The 18,826-nt window shown below is 31.6% G+C and overlaps 1 protein-coding gene across 2 annotated transcripts in view; it reads right to left on the bottom strand.

Moving 5' to 3' along the window:
- LOC113374045 (CUGBP Elav-like family member 4) overlaps window positions 1-18,826 on the bottom strand; it is a 653,992-nt gene that overhangs the window by 139,636 nt on the left and 495,530 nt on the right. The window lies entirely within an intron of this gene.

Here is an 18,826-nt window from a genome sequence, read left to right as displayed (position 1 = left end):
TACGGTAGTCGACAGTGTTATCTTGAATTATATACTCCGAACTCCGAAATCTGAATTGAAACTGATACCGCCGCGCGAATAAATGAGAATCGCGTGCCGCGCGCCCGGAGACAGATAAACCGAGGGGATGGGGCCGACGGAGCGCCTTAGACGAGAGAGGGAGGCCCCGCGATAATATACTACAATACTGTCGACTTTACTTTAATACTGTGCCACGACCTGCACGATAACACGGTCTAGTGTTTTCTATGAGGCGACAAACGAGGCTAATTATGTGATTGTGGAAAAAATTATGTAGTTTAAATAGAAAACATACAATAGAACTGTAATAAATTTAAAACAAATACTAGCACAGAATTTCATATAAAATATTTCTACCGCGTTTTATGGTGAATGAAGCAGGTCTTTTAACGTTCTGGTTAATAAAATTATATAATTTAGCATATATTGTAGATTCTATTATTGTTAATTCTGATTCATTTTAATTTAGTAGATGCTGTATTACCCTTCATGTTGTATATTAGGCAAAAGACACCAAAAATACTGTATTTTCCAGATGATTTGAGTATTAATAAAAATATATTGTGCAACTTGATAAAATTGCGTCCTGTAGTCCTGTATTAGTCTGATTTCGAAAGATTTTATATTATTATTTTCGAGTACATTTGATATATATATATATATATATATATATATATATATATATGTGTGTGTGTTTTCTGATATTAGGTAAACAAATGTTATAAAATATACTAGATTTCATATTAACAGAATAATTCTAAAATACATAACATAGTGAACCGCTCATTGGAACAGTTTCATGGATTAATTAGTTTATATTATAATTTTACCTTTAGTTTTAATTATGTTATGAGTTTTAATTATTATTATTATTTCTTTTTCTCCTTTTATTTTAATTTATTATATATTATTTTAATTATATCAGCTCTGTAACTCAGAGTCATTCTGACTCTGATTGTTATAATTAATAAAAAAAAAAAAAAGATTCTAAAATTATGGCAAATGGGATAAAGCTGGTTCCAATCTAACTTTGAGCAATTATATTGTGAAAACCAAGCCATCATTATCACAAAAATAAACACTAGGATATTTTTACTAGGTTCAGTAAAACACTCACCTAATTCATCATTTTAGAAATGTGTTCTTTTACTGGTTTTCGAAAATTTGTCACCTGGACTTTTTACTTCAGTAGAGTGGAGTAATATGGGACAAATATGAGGCAATTTTTTTTTAAAGGAATATAAATTTCAGGTGTACAGTTTTTATAGAGATCTTACTGTATATAATCTCGATCTTGACCTTGATCTTGGTATTTCGTCAGAAATATTTATCAGCAAAGTAGAAGCAACAAGCAATTTGAATTATTTCATGTAAAATTACTTTTTTCAACTGAATTAACATTTTTGTTTGCATTTTTTTCTTGTTTACCATTTTGTCAGGGTCCTCTTTACCTCACCCACGTGTAAGCTTTAATATAAGTTATATGAGAAAAGACTTTTTTTTAATTAATTCAAAATTAACAATACAACTTATGAAATAATTAAATAACGTATACTCAAAAATTATATTAGGGTCTCGAAAACTAACCAACAGTGCTCACAGCCAAAAAAACTAACGAGAGAAAATATTTTATTATGGTTTTTCAGCATTGATTTCAAACGCCTAATAGCAATGACGTATGCTGAATAAATATATTTGAATGATAGTTATTTGGCCAAAGTATGACAAAAATACAAAAAGTACTTAAAAGGAAAATAAATGGCTAGACAATGTAAAATGAATAATATAATAGTTAAATGAATAATGAAAACTTAAATAAAAATCAAGCTAACTAATTTTTTGTAAATATATATTTTTTTAATAAAATGTACATAAAATGCATATCAATGCACATTACACACATGTTTGCATATGTAATATATAATATATGTGCAATAAATTTTACATTGTGTATCCATGTATTTTTCATCTATGTACCTTTTGTATCTTTTATAAACGGATTTTACACTTGCAAGATGTGTCACTCTCAATACTTTTCTTCATAAAGTGCCCCCGCTTTATAAAGTTTAATCTCCCACGAACACTGTGTTGCTTACAAAGAACCGTAAAGATAAAAAAGAAAATAAATCTTTTTTAATTTCATGAGTAATGTTCGTGCTCGGTGCAAGTGATGTGTAAATAAGCAACCACTGTGCTTTCTTCGTACAAAAATGCAGCATTTTAGCGAAGAAAATTAGGAATTATTAAATTGGTTTGAGCGAACGTGGATTAATATCATAATCAAAAAACAGATACATTTTTTTATTCCTACTATCACAACATAACCATCTAAACAAAATTTTGACAATTAAGCCAACAAAATACCAAATATTGTTTGGCCAAATTATACAAAAACATTTAAAATTGATCGGTAGTAAAAAATTTAAAAACAATTATGTCATGTAGTCTGGAAGTGATGAGCTTTCGTCAAACTGTGGCCGTTTTTCAGTTATTGTCGTAAAGTTTCATCAGTTTTGTTTAAACTGATTAAACTTTGGAAACGTGAAGGCAAATATCAGAGAAAAGTTATTTTTGAAATGTTGGCTACTTAAATAAGGTTCTAATACCCAAATAATCAAGCTTTGGAGAATCAATATTTTAAACATTTATTAATGAAATATTTTAGCCAAAATCGATTAACCTAAGACATTACTTTGGAAGCAAAATAAATTACGCAATGAATATGTAATTGATTAATAAATTGGATAAAAATACAAATCAAAATATATTTTCTTTTATAAACGATACAATACGCGGGGGCAGACTCATTTCCGAGCATCGTCCGCGGTTCAATTTCCATTTTCGATTCAGAACGAATTCTGGAAGAGTCCTGTGGCTGAGAATGTAACATCGTTGGTGTCATGAATATGCATAAATATACTCCAGTATCCTTTCATAGCCGATAGCTTTGCTCTACATCAACGGTCCCGTAACTGCAAATGGCGCTCCTCTCCAACTGGGCAAACGCGCCAGTGAAGAGAACGAATCTGCATTTCAAAGTGTGTGTACACAGTAATATCGACAAAGCCCAATATCTCATTCCCATACACGTTCCGAGGACTAACCCGGCATGGAAGTGCCGGGGAATAATCATGATTAAATATATTTCTTTCCTACCGCAACGCCTCTATTAATATCAAAGAGAATCGAAGTAGAGAACAAAATTTTCCTTTATTTGAATAAAGAACTTTTTTCACCTATTGATTCCATGAGTATATAATACTCTATGTGCAAGGATACTGAAATTTAGGAGCCTATCCAGTCGTAAAATAGAACAGTGTTATGGCAAGGCTATGTTATGTAGCGCTCCTCATACAAAATGGTACTAAGTGCTGGCAAAATGTCATGTAATTGCGGTGAGATTAGGCGGGCCAGCCATAAGGTTCCAAGTCAATTCAGGAAAGAATAGTGTGAGAGGTTTCCTATTGCCATAGGTTTCTATTAACATCATAAAAAATACTTCATCCTTTTTCGAGCAGCCTGTTGTCGTGCAGTAGTGACAACGGGTTTCACTTGAAAATACAGCTAGCGATATGTTTCCAAGTAAAAATAGCTCCACCAATAAAACAAGTCATCACTATTACAATATTTGAAATAATAAAAAATCATATCATTTAGATAGATTAACTGTCTGGGATGCCATTTATAAAAAACAAACGTAATTTGTAAAAAATTCATCACGACAGCTCATAGGATTTCTAAGTTCCGATCGCTGTTCAAATAAATATATGAAAAAAAATCTAAACTAGCATTAGCTTCTTTTCACATCGAAGCTGTTAGAATCTAAGCGAGATTTGGAATGTCCGCCAGGCTACGATCGTAGCAACCAATGCACGTAGCACTCGGCCTCGGTATGCATTTGAATGTTCCATATTTAGTGCGGTCGCGAGACAAGACTTTTGATAAGACGCATGAAAGGACCGACCTTCAGGACGACCCCAATGACCGGTTGACTTTTCAAGTCTGCGAACTTCGACTATAACTCGGATGACGTCAAGTCTACGACTGTATAGAAGGATGGAGAGAATTACATTATCTACACGTAATCGAGTAAAAACATATCACGGAACATGTAGATTTGCGAAGGAACTGAACTAAACATATGCATTTAGTTTCGCTAAATATTTGTTTTCAAATTTGTGTTCGAATTGTTTTAGTTACTATAACTGATATTTATTATTCAGTTTTTGATCAAAATATCGTTTCATATAAAGCAGAAGACAAATATAATATAAAATCTGTTGTGTTATGAAATAATAATAACTGTTTCAATCCGATCAATAAAGTGCACCAATATGATAAAGTAAAAAAATAGTGATAATGTTGATTTTTCGCAAATATTTTTAACTAAATTAACGCATCTTATGCGTTCCCATAATTTAATTTATAAGCTCAGATTTAAAGTTCATTTCTATCAAAAATCTCTAAAAGTATATCTCAGTATTCAAAATCACATTAAATGCACTTCTCCTGTAATCAAATTGCTCGAAGTCAGAGATATTTATCGGAAATATTCGAATTTTCTTGAACTTTATTAATTACTTCTGGCGTACGAGATAACAGAACAAATACACTGAGAGTAGGCGAAAAGTTTTCGACTTATAAGACTGTCGGTCCGGACATGAAGGTAGGTAACTCTCGCGAAATTGGATATCACAAACGTAACTATTCTGGAAATGATACCGCGAGATAGATAGACTCAGGCACAGAGGGTCGAAGTTACATATTATGGCTGATAAAACACGAATGTTGCATAAACTTTGATGCCAATAAAACGTAGTAGAGTCGTAGCTATCTGATAGGCAACGGTGATACGCTTGAAATGATTCATTTAGTTAATGTATGGTTAAGGTAGTAACTAGACTTTATGACTTGCATGAATTTGAGTGCTGGAGAATCTAGTACAAGAAGATTCAAAACTAATCACTGGATATGCTGATCTTTCCCAAGATAATCAATTGCGTACCAGGTGCAATCAAAATTACACAGATATTGAATTCTGCGATCTAGGACACCAGATAACATTGGAAGTCCACAAGAATTGGAAGTAAAAATGACAGTTAATAGTATTCCACTATATTTTTTTGTTAGGCAAAAAAACTTGGCTGTACCTAAATTAAAAAAGATAAAAAACAACGACAGTCTATAGAAGTTTTATTATATACTTATCGACAAATAGTTGTGATAAAAATATTTCACCTATAACTACAAAACTACAAAAACATGTGGTACCTTTCATCAGAAAACTAAATAAATTGTTGGAAATATTCAAATGTCTCTTATAAGATTAAGCATGATTGACATTTGAGACCATCTGTTACCTTCAAGTTAACATTGAAAATATTACAGTTTCAAACTGAATTACACAAGACGAAACTTTTATAAGCCTTATTTAAAGACACTAATCAATCTTTTAATACAACACATTTTAAAACGCATTCTTGTTATACCGAATCTCTTGGAAGAAAGTTGGATTACAAATGCCAACGTAAAAAAGATAGACGTCATTAAATACACCTGAGCCATATATTCGCCCACACGAATATCACGAACACTTGGAAAACTTTTTGCTGCATACACACCGACTTAATCCGAGCAATACTAATATAATATTTCACTATAAGTACCTCCGTCTAATATTCTTTCTATATAGATATCTTAGCAGTCGCGCCCCTCGTAGTTAGGCAAGTTGCAAAACTTCGGAGATACCCCTATTGAGAGTACATATGGAAGGGAAATTAAATAAAGGCGCTTCTGCTTTCCCCGTAGGCCGAGAGAGGATTTTTATTTTAGAACTTTTTTTTCTCGCAAAGCTCTTGAATCAGGGGCATTAAAAACTCAATCACACTGTGTCAATATCAGGTTGCCTCGAGATTGACGAAGTATATTCTCGTCTCACTTGCTGGCGTTCGATTTGATGAATCGCTCTCCCGCTTTAGTCAAATTTACTCAACGACGGGACACCCATCAACGCGAAATATTTTTAAAAGGATGATCGATGAATATATATGCATTGAGCGATATAATTTATTCCCATTGCGCAATTATACGACGATATTATTTGTTCTCGAAAGAGAACGTATTTGCTAAATAAATGTATAACGATGGAATATAATAATGGTATTATTTCTATAGAAACTAAATAGATTTCGGTTAAATTGAGATTTGTCGTCGTATGTAAACACTAAAACTGTAGTCATTCAACATCCGATTAGAGTGATTCAACGAGCATATTACTGCGAGGACGGTGTCTGTTTATTGCGTTTTCGTTCCTGTAGGTAAACATATGTAATTATCGGTTGTCGCCCAAATATAAGCACATTAGATTTATAATACCTTAAGGCACAATGGCATGTACCACTAGTTATGATTGTTTTTGTTTTTGTATAATTACAAGGGTATTAAAAAGTGAGGAAAATTGAAAGCAACAAAAAGAACTATGTAAGATAAGCATAAAACCAGACATTTAAAGCAATTCTGCTCAACCCATTCGCACCGGTGCAAATTGAATATATCACCGAAGTGGGTCCGGGTCCCGGGTGCATGCACATCGCCTTCTCGCATATTCCCCGGTCCATTCGCGTCGACAGAGGAATACACCCGAATGGCATATTTCGAACCGCACAGCCCGAAGGTCTGGATCTCATATTGACACAATCGTATCGCATCCATCTACGGCATATCCGCAAGTATAGCGAATGCTCAAGTATTTGACTATGAGGCGAGAAACATGCTCTAGCAAGGGTTCCAGGTTTGAGTTGTCTGTTTGAAGAGAGCTTACCCGTGTTTGCCAGAAACGAGAACATCGGGATATGTGGGACGTATTCATAAAATGTATCGGCAGAAAATTTATTTAGTGGATCGTTTTAAAATATTGATACAAATCGGTTTCGGGAACGATAAGCGAAGCGGGCTTAGTTTGGATTTTCGTAGGAGTAAACAAATATTAGGATGAATGTGCGCCTATGTACATAATCTCCGAATTGGAAGTATGTGCTGCACAACCCACGGATTGTTTCATGTTTTCGTGAAAGCAAAAATATGTAAATCTTTACAGAATAGCCTAAAATATAAAATCTTGCTCTTTACTATTATTTGATTATTTTACTCTTTCACATAACATATTGCTAGCTTAGTATATGCGCAGTAACAAAATTTATTAGTAATACGCTATACATTATATTTTTTGCGGATGGACAAATGCAATAAAACACGAACTAAAAGTTAATTTTCATTACCCCAATGTTAATTATCACACTTTAATATCTTGAATCAAAACATTTGTTTCATTGGTAATTCGATAAATGTTAAATCCGATAAATATTACATTTTATTTTTGTCTTCAAATGTTTTCTACTGAAAGATTGATTGATGTCATTAAATAAGGTTCATAAAAGTTTCATCCTGGGTAATTCAGTTTAAAACTGTACTATTTTAAATGTTAACTAGCAGGTGACAGATGATCTCAAATGTTAATTAAATATCTGCTAAATATTATAAGTCAAGAATAAAGTAATATTATGAATCATCTTATAAGGTACATACATACAAATAATATGTGAAAGTTTAACATTAAAATATATTAGATCATAATTTCCAATAAAAGCATACTTTGTAAAACGCGAGATTTTTTTATGCAATATATAGTGGTAATTGTGGTGAACAAAAAAACAAGATAAAGCAATAAAAGTACAATTACATGCTTTACTTTCGATTTCAGTTTAATTTCATTTATTAGAAATCTACGTACGATCTATTTTTATCAAAAATTTTAAAATGCATGTGTTTTTTAACATATTTTTTCAGTGTAAGGTTTTGTACTAAATTTTAATATATTTTTACTAATCAAATATCTTACATATCTATTATTTATTTCTATAAATTGGTAAAAATATAATTTTTGCGTTTGTAGTAGTAATTTAAATAAAAATGCATTTAAATTACGAGGTTCAAATCATTGGAGACCATTCGAATCATTTGATTGAGATGAATTTGTGGATCTTTCATTGGAGTGACATCAATTGATTTACAAAAATTTAGCATAATAATTTAGTGTGTGCAATCTTTCTAATAACTGTTGAAAAATAATTAAAAAAAAACGTTAGTATCAATTAGTTAGTATAAATTTTGAAATGCAATTTTTGAGTGTAATGTATTTTTATATACGTGAACAAATTTTCTACAGCTGCATAGTTTCAACATACAATTTAAGATATATAAACAATATAAGCACGATTCAGTAAATGTTGTATGTTTTATTACACGAAGATCTTATTTTCTACGTATGTATATCATCAGTAATGTTCCTAGTATAACATGAGCAATCAAAACCCTTAGCAATTATAGAACTATTTACCATAATGTCATAAAAATATAATCAATCTACAAAAACCAAATCTGTTTCAAAATGATTTTTTTCATTTGACTTTTTTTTTATTTTGGGCACGAAATCGCCTACAATACGTATTATGTTAACCAGCTTACGGCGACCGAAATGGGACTATGTCCGTGTCCACAATTCCGCCGGCGGGTGATGCGTTATGAATGTAATTTGTTATTGAAATTGTCCATTCGGGACAATTTTATTCGTTTCAAATTAATTGGAGTGAAATTGTATTAACTTTTCGGGCGATTATTGTTCCATATTCGAATATTCTAGCTCTCCACCCGTCGGCTAAATGAAATGTTATTAAAATGTTTCAGCGGAAAATCCATAGATAATATTGCATTGGAAGCAAATTATTAACGATGTTATTGGCTTTTTGTTGGAACTAATAATATTTTTATGATTGATGAAGGATATATATAAAATTATTAATAATTCATACGCGGTTTGGATTTATTATGATCCCCGTATTCAATGCTACATAAATTTATATCAATATAAATATTTGTAAGTAAATAAATACTGCAAATACCAAAATTATCGATAGAAATATAAAAAATATTCGATTCTATAAAAATTTATCTGATAATATATAAAGAGCTTTATATATAAATCAATAAATAAATATAAATATAAAATCATATTAAAAGCAATGTACGTTTAAAAATATATGCGCCTTATTTTATTGTCTTTTTTTTACAAATATAAGCTAAATTATATTCGTTTATTATGAGATCTGCACACTTTTCTATAAAAAATGCATATAAAATGTAGTCAAATTGTTTAAGATATCAAAGTAAATAAAAGTATAAAATTGTGAAATTAGTTCAATATTTTGGTCAAATTTCTTAGATAGTATCTGTCAGATTATAATTAAGCATGAATCTTCTTATCAAAAGTAAAAAGTTTTTCTAATTAATATGAATTTATACAAAAAATTAATAAATAATATAGTAACAAAACTGCGGGTGTAACTTTGTATGAAATTACTAACGTCACTCCTTTCATAAATATCTAGATCATATATGATGTAAATTATATTGAAAATGAAAAGAAAAACCCTAACTGATTATCGACCCGTACAAATTCATTATTAAGCATGATACACCCGAAACAAAAACTCGTCGGCAGAGGGTAGCCTATTTTTGTTAAGTCTCTGTATAATTTATAAATTCAAAGTCAGACTTTTTTATTCCGTATAATGATACGATACGACAACGGTAAAATCAGAGGTAAAAGCTGTATTTCCGATGTTGTAAATTGTCAGACGTAAAATTTCAAATGAGTTATAAAGTTCCGCTATTTATATGGCAAGTCTTTATCGTCGAACTAACTACATAGTTTCACCACCTGATGGTTATAAAGTGCGATATCATATATTTGAAACCGTAGCATCGGTAATGAAATTGGTGGAATCAAACGTTTTAACGTTTATAGTACTGATTCACTGAAAGCGATTACATTAAACTTTAATGGAACGATTCGGTGCTTTCAATACTCAAAACTATAATAGCCATAATACTGCGAAACAATTCTCCGGGGGCTATCACTCAATTCCTTTATAGTGGTAAAATTTATTACCCAAATATATATATATATATATATATATATATATATGTATACAATGATATGTGTAAAACTTAAACAAAATATAAATTGTCAAACGACAAAATCCTTTTGCCCAAAATCATGCACACGATATATCACACTAACTTTTAAAATGTACGTAATATCGCCGAGAAGTATTTCAGATAACGACTGAGGATCTTAATCATTTAATCTGTCAGAGAAACGAATATTTCTCCTAAAATATGTCCGGTGCTTTAGGATGCGCAAGAAAAGCCCATCAGCATCGAGGCGAATGGCGAATAGCCCGCGCTCTCGGGTCCGTGCTATTTTATCTGTGAAGACATTACGCCGGCGGCATCAGAACGATGGGAAAAACTCAACAAAACGAAACTACGACGACTATAGTGACGGTTTCACATATATTTCTTTCTGCTCATAAACGAGAGAAGCAGGGCGTAATATAAAACAGAATTCATTCACTATATCGCCGCGTATCAAAGTGTAGGTGAGTTCGTCATTTTGGGAAAAAGTGTGCAGTAGAATAATATACAACTACTAAGTTGGAATGAAATCGGTTGATCCGTGCGCCCGAAAACGTGACTGGAAATTTGTATCCATACATACATACACCACACACACATCCATTTTTTCTGAGGTATGCCAAAATGTTCAGAAACCTTCAAAACGTCGAGAAATGTAAAAATTTTCAAGTCCGATTTTCGGCCCATTACAATAACTTACCCTACGGGAAGTTAATAAATGATTCTTCAATTATATTATATAATTCAATAAATCTTTGCTAGAATTGTTATAAGTACATTATAAGTGAAACCACTACTTGATATTTAATTATTTTTCTGAATAATTATAATACATATCCAACAAATAGTACATAATACAAAAATAGCCCCAAAACGTTTAGTAAATTGCATTTGATGTTATTCAATATCCATAAAACGTCCATACACTGCGAATGAGGTAAGAAAGCAATATATTTCTCGTTTTACACTATCATAACGAAAGTTCACGTCTCCCAGTATGGTCCATTGGACAAGAATATAGGTGACCGATAGCATATAGACAAAGACTGCGAAAAGGAGAGAAAAAGGCAAGGGAAATACGATCCCAAAGAAACGACCATAGGTGCATATCCCGTCGCAAGTAAATGGGATGATATTCGTCGTTGCGGCACTAGTGGCCGATGCTTGAATGTCGTTGTCCGAGAAAGAGTCCCAAGACAGTTCTTGATGCCCTAACGATACCTACGCGGCGGGCAGGCTGCAACCGAAGGCGGTGGCGGTCGGTCGGGTCGGGGTCGAATCGACGTCGGTCAGATCTTTATGGTTATTCCTGCATTTAAGTATACTTAAATGCAGGGGGAGAAGGGTGTTGGTCAATTAAGGGAGTATAAACTATGAATACTTCTTTATTTTCAAACACTTTTACTCAATAGTTGATTATTTTTTCTGTGAACCAAAATTAAGTCAACGTCCTATGCAAGACTTTTCACTAAAATATTAAATATCTTATGCAACCAAGTGCATAATTGCACCTACAGTAAGTATATGGTCTCGTCCACAGATATCAAACAGCTGCCCGGATTCTCATAAAACGAAATTACACAACAAGTAAATGCTATGCGGCAATCTCCCAAGGGCTATTCGTTATATTGCCCTTTACTTAAAATGAAACGACCGACGTCGGCCGACAATGCAACGGACAGAGCGCACTGCAGTAGTACGAGCACGCTTCATTAAATAGATTGCTGCAATTTATCATTTAATAAATAAAATTAATTGCATCGTGTCGGGAGCTGCGCACCTTCGCCGATTATAATGGACGCTGGGCGTCTTTCTATTTTGTTTTCTGATTTCCTTTTTCCCACTTTCCCGAGTTTTCTCTTTTGTGCAGATGCCGCACATCGGAGGACGATGTTGCCGTCTGGTTCCTCAACGCGGGGCGCGCTTTGTTGGGAATGTGTACATTGTGTAAGCTGAAAATTAAAGTCTCCCGCGGCGAATGAAAAGAATAAACAAAATTCGAAGCGGCGAGCTAGAAGTGAACAATAAACTCATTTCAGTAATTACTCGAGACGATTTTCAAGATCTCAGAACTAGGACAGTCGATTAATGGAATTTTTAATAAAAAAAGCTGAATAACAATCAGAAACGGCTGGAGAACATTGATAAGATTAAACTCAACTTGCCATAAAAATGAATATAAAAGTATTTAGAGAAATGACACTGAACAGAATTTAGATGATCGACGTCTTGTGAGAGAAGAGAAATTTTAAAGAAATCATAGTCGAGACGCTTGATGAAAGTCTGGGAGTAGAAGTAGAAAACTAGTTTGTGGCAAATGAGTAGGTAGTAAGATGGTAGTAAGAGTAAAAATGGTAACTGGAACTCGGTAATTGATACCAGATCCGTTTTATCGTTGCCATACATTTTCTGTAGGTACTACATTTTGCAACTTTGCATGTAGTTTCTTCAGTTCAGTAAATCTTAGAGTTCATGTCTCTGATCCATACCTCAAAAGAATACTTTATTTATATCTATATATACATATACATATATAAGTATATCCATATACGTAATAACTTTCCGTTCCGCCGATCGTGCAGTTGAAACCGTCTCGAAGTTTAAATCCTGGAGGGTGAAATGGTTTTATTCGATGGTCTTTGTTCCGCTGGGATTGACGCAATATACTCGTGGTCACAGAAAATATTGTGTTCGAGAAGTTCATTCAATATTCATGTCGCACGGATTATTTAGCTCAATGCAATAACTTTCAGTCAAGTTTAGCGTTCCGGTTTCTCATGCTCCACATACTTCTCTGATTCCGACTTATTTATAATACATAAATATTTGATTGATTTTCGTCAAAGTTACGAATTTTATATTATTTTCTTATGAGTTTCAATCGAAAAAGTTGTAAAAAATGTATACTGCTGGTCAACTGATTGAAATTTGGACTTTTAGTTTATTACTTATAAAATATGATAAAACATTCTCAGATTTGATTCTACCTGAATTATGAGTGTTTGATTGATCATCATAAGAAACTTATTAATATATAATTGTTGATCCAAACATGACAGTTTCAGGTTATTATCGAATAATTAATAAACAACTGGTCACCTTGTACGCTAAAAGAACAGTTCATCATTTCACTATTGAATTTGTTAAACCCTTTAAATTTGTTGAATTTAAAATTCATTAAATTTGTTGAACTTATCCAGATTGTATTCAAAAGCTGCAATACAAATGGAACAATGATATCTCTTTACGATTATATCTTCTCTTATCTTTATCTTGAATAAAATTTTGCGGCCCCCAAGTTCCGTGCATTTTGCGGCCCGTGCGTTTAAGTCGAGACAATAAATATGTTAAAATGTTGCAATCTTGCAGCGCACAAGTGGAAAGTGGGCTGACTCGAGGGAAAAATAAAAAGTTTCAGTAAAGATTCAAACGATGCAAAAGTACCCGCAACGTTATTCCAGAAATCAGAAATGAGCAGCGTGGGAATTTGGAAATGGATACTAAAAGAGAGATTGCAATGGAATGAAAATTAGAAAAAAACTATCCGAACTTTGTTGAAAATCAAGATCAAAGATAGTTGGAAAAATATTTTTTTATGTATAAACTGATTCTTATATTTTATTTTATTTACATTGAACCGGTTTCTTCATTTATTATTTTTCATAAAGTTAGCGAACACTTCAGCAAACAATTAGTTTAATTTATTCACCAATAAATCTATACTCAAAATTGCCACAATACAATAAAAAATACTTTTTTATGTTAAATATTTATCACATACATATTTTAATATTCATATTACACTTAAAAATATTATGCAGGCATTTTAAATTTTATATGTGATATTTTATTTATAAATTAAGTAATACCCATATGTCTATTGAACTTAATGTAGAATATTACTAATGGTAATACTTTCATTTATTTACACAAACGGGCTTCGATTTCAAATTCTCCTCCAAGGATCATTTTCAATAAATACGTACGTGCAAGTTATCCACCACCGGCGTCTCGGCCTATAATTCTCCTCCACCGTTTTCTTATCATCATCACAGCTCTGTCACACGGCATGCTTCGCCGAACAATGTTTGAATATTTGAGAAGGAAACGAATATAAAACAAATCTGCCAGAGCATAAAACGTCCATAAACCTCGGAAAAGGAAAGGCCACCGTGATACAAACAATCCGTTTCCCCTAAAAACTTATAGCCCCCATCCCCACAAAACTCCTAGTCGAGCAAACAGTCTTCTTGTATTCTTCCCGAAATGAAACATTCAACGTGAAAACAAGAGCCGTGACATTCAATTAACATTTCATTATGACTTTATTTGAATATCAAATGAGACTTAATATACATTTACCGGATATAGCTAACGCACTTTTTGACACGCTGGTATTTGGTTCTGGGAAAACGAGCAGCTGCCTTATTTCACCTAATAATATATTCAAATAGAAAAATACAAACGGACAGAAAAAGAAAGAGTTACTTTCAAGTACCACAACACTATGCTATTATAAGGCCGAAAAAATAAACTATTCTCAATTGTAATGAGGCACAAATATATTTAAGCTATATTTAACTTAGTAAGCTTAGTAAATTAGTGGCTTAGTAAATTCTTTTAAATGTCCTGTACGTTTTTTATAAAAACAAGACCACGCGACAAAATAAGTTATACTAATTCTGAATAAAATGAACGGAACTTTTACATATGACTTCATATTATGTTAACATGTCTATTCTATGAACTAAAATCTATATACAGAGATAAAAAAATAAAAAATATTTTTCCTATCCCTTGGTACAATAAGGATACTAACTCATAATTACTAGAAAGATAAAACGAATACCTAAAATACGCCAACTTTTCTGTTTTTATGTGACATAGTATTGTCTACAAATGCTCTATTTCAGTTAATACGAATAAATAGAAATAGTATTGTAAAAAAATAGTTGTTTTCAAGTGAAGCATGATATTCGAGCAAAAGTGTATATATAATGTATGAATCTTGGAAATAATAACGGAAACGAAATGATATATTCTTGGGATGTTGTCGAAGTTTACAGAATTATTTATCATGCGCGGAAGTGATTCGGTTCGGGTTAAAGTTATATGTAAAATATGGCTAGTGGAAAAGTTTTGTTGATCTTGAGGCTTCAGAGACCATATATGACATTTGCATGAAATAATGCAGCGCTATTTGAACAAATACATTACATGTTGGGACACTTTGATATTTTTCATCATGACGAAGTTTATAAAAAAATAATAAAAAAGTACAGGCTGGAGTATACAGAATCTCAAATGAGGAACCAAATGGACAATAAGTATCACAGATCGTCAAACCATATGTCCTGAAAGATTGATAGTGAGATTTCTGTGAGCTTAGAAAAAGCCGACATCAAGCAAACAAGTGTTAAGAGAGCTATAATTCAATAATAAATAAGAGAGACTTCATCCAAAAACAATATTCTTGATTTTGTCTATGAAGATTTAAACAAACAATTATATTTAAATTTTCAATTATGCAAGAGAAAATCAGCACGTTTTTGTGAGAAATTGGATACATTTAGGTTACCCAAGAATCTACCTTTACGCTGACAAATATGAAAATGATTAAAATCGATGGTACTAGTTGCAGGTTTTATATTGTCAATGCTGTTTCTCAGTTCTAGCATATTTGATTTATTTATCCTACGGATGATATATTTCAGCACCTAAGAAACATAGCGATGAAGAAAGGGTACAAAAGAGAACGTTTCGAATTTAGTGGGCGAATATTAAACGATGATGGGACAATCAAAATGATGCAGCCAACGAATGGAAGGATTTTGGAGACATTAGCATACCGGGACCGTGAATATAGATTACTTGGGCGACAATAGAGACCTCGGCGGTTGGAAACAGTGAACAATAAACGCTCGTTTATATCCAAGAGTGATGGAGTAAGCTGCAGCTGACACTACAATACATCATTTACGATGAAATGCATTGTCTTTCTTAAACCATAAATTATATTAGTGGAATCAGCATTGCAGGCCGCGCTCCGGGAGACTCCAAGCGGTTCCAGTTGTGGACGATGTCGCCAGGTGGATTTTGCATAATTCAATAAGACGGTCGTGGTAAAGATGCCGAGGAAGATTATTATCTTTTTATATACTATATCATATTTTTTTGTACAAAATACATAAAAAATATTTTTATCATAAAAAAATATAAATTGCGGTTAGTATCCACCAAACACGGTTAATGTAATGTAAAGATATAATATATTTTATCAATCAATCGGCACATTCCTATCAAATCTACAAATTCTGAAGTTTTTTTACAAAAAATAATTACTTAATTTTCTTATGAAAATCAACAGTTGAATTTATAGTAACAATTTCCCGCTTCAAACCACACAATATAAGGGGAGAAAAATAATTTCTCGCTGTACAATGAGTAAATAGAAATAGAATTCCTCTTTGGTATTGACAGGCATATTGAAAAAACTAATCAAACTAACAAAAACTTCTAAAATTGTATAAGTCGCACATTGAAATGTTTTCATAAATCGTGATTGTAATTTCCGTGAATAACTATTATGTGTCCATTGCAGAAACTGAAATGAATTTGCTACCCGCAAGCCACAATACAAAGCAAAAAACATACATATATATATTATACATAGGTATATATAATATGTATGTATGTGTAAATGTATAATCAAAAAAATACATAAAATTTATTTTGCAAAGTAAGAATAAAATTTGGTTAAATTATACTCAAATAAGGAACTGGTAATAAATTTAGTATTTTTCCCTAATGGTTTAAATGTAGTATCCAATCAACTAATTAGTAATTTTGTAATATTATGCTCGATATATTGATTAAATACTATATGATGAATATCAATTCATAACTAATATTTATAATTTTTTGTTAATAAATTTTAATTTTTTTAATTATATACAAAAATGTTGAATTTTAAGCTTTTTTGCATTCTACGTTATATTTATAATGAATTATGTAGAAATATAGAAGTTCATAAATATTTCAATTTTTAAAGAAAAATAATGAACAAAGTTGGTAGAAAAGTGTACAGCAATGCATGTACATTTACCATATTTTTCTCATTTATCTAATAATTGTACAACCTGGATAATTAATTACAAAGGGAATATAAGATATTAATGTTTCCAGGTTATGCATCAATAACAATCATGACATACAGAATTTTGTTTTGCTGTATCATTGTAGTCAGATATATTTCTATGTAGTTAAATCATTTGTTTATGCTTCACGTCTCATTACTAACCCCGTTTCGAGCTGCTATGATGACATTAAAGGGCGTTGAAATTTGATGATATTTCAAACGACCGAGTAATTAAAATACAAAAATATGAGATACGAATTTAAATAGAAACAAGTCCATTAAAAATAATTTTGGTGATGAAAATTGATATTCAAAATATATCGTCAAGAATAATGATTTCAAGTAACTATCAAAATAAATATATTAGTAAACAAGTGTTCCAAAAAGCAGATAGACATCTTCAGGATACATCTTAAATTATCCCAATTCAAAGGTACACCATTTAGAAGCTCCTGGCACGTAATTACACAAACAACTCAACTTTGTTCGCCTTGACCTATATTCTTAAGTCTACTAGTAAACCGTCCAACATTTTTCAATAGTTTGCGGAATTGCATAGGATGCAATTGTGCAATGATTTCTTTGCCTGCCCCCACTCCGGGGCTTGTTTTACGAATTGGGCCTTTCTCAGTGGGCCACGATATTAAGAACGGAGCTTTGGGCGCCTGCGTGGCCGAGAACCGCCGTAGCGCGCGCAAGCCGTAGGCGTTTCTACGTAGGCACGACAGAAAATGTGTACGATATGCAATTACAATAAAACCATAATGATGTATTCGCGAAATTAGTAGGTGGACACAAATTGCACCTTGAAATTTAATAAAACCGATCGAAATGCAATCACTATAATAGATTATTCGGTATAAGATATTGCATTTCTGTCCTGGTAAAACAAATTATGTATTTCATAACGATCAGAATAGTTGTTTAAAAAAATAAGTAAAGTTCTCTTGAAATTTTTAAATCATCAAAAATTATATCCAGCATACTAGTATGTACGCTATAAGCTCATTTTTAATAAAACTATATATAATATATATGATATTGAATTTTAATTTCCGTTTTACTCATTGTCAAATAACAGTTTGTATCCACCTATCATTTTCAGAAATGCATTGGTAGTAGTTACAAAAAAAAAGATTGATTTAGTATATATACCTTTCTCTTGATAATCATAATTTTACACGTCCTTAGATTTTAATTAAAAATGTTAAATATTTATATTCTAAATTTTTTTTATTATTATTATTTTTATTTAAACTTAATAATTATTTTAAAAAATTATATATGTTAAATGTTTAATTATTCTTGTTTAAACCTCATAATTGTTTGTTTTATCACACAATAATTTATTTGCTGCAAAAATTCAATAATAATTTTTTTAGAAATTTACCCAATTTTACAAGTGAGCATCAGGTATATCATGAAAAATTCGTATCATGAAGTTAGTAGGATATTATAATGTTAACCTGTGCGACATTTTCATAAATATACTAATTGTTGCAAAATTATGATATTTATAATAAATTTATTCAAAAACTTCAGTGCCAAGATGATTATGAATATAACCACAATTATCTTTTTTATACAAAAATTGGAAAAGTAAATATAAAAAATGTAATAAAAATTTTGAAT

The sequence above is a fragment of the Ctenocephalides felis genome, unplaced genomic scaffold (genome assembly GCF_003426905.1).
Source record: "Ctenocephalides felis isolate EL2017-DRISC unplaced genomic scaffold, ASM342690v1 CF-g0.4_SCAFFOLD_01604, whole genome shotgun sequence".
Lineage (NCBI taxonomy): Eukaryota > Metazoa > Arthropoda > Insecta > Siphonaptera > Pulicidae > Ctenocephalides > Ctenocephalides felis.
This window is presented reverse-complemented; position numbering and strand designations above follow the sequence as displayed.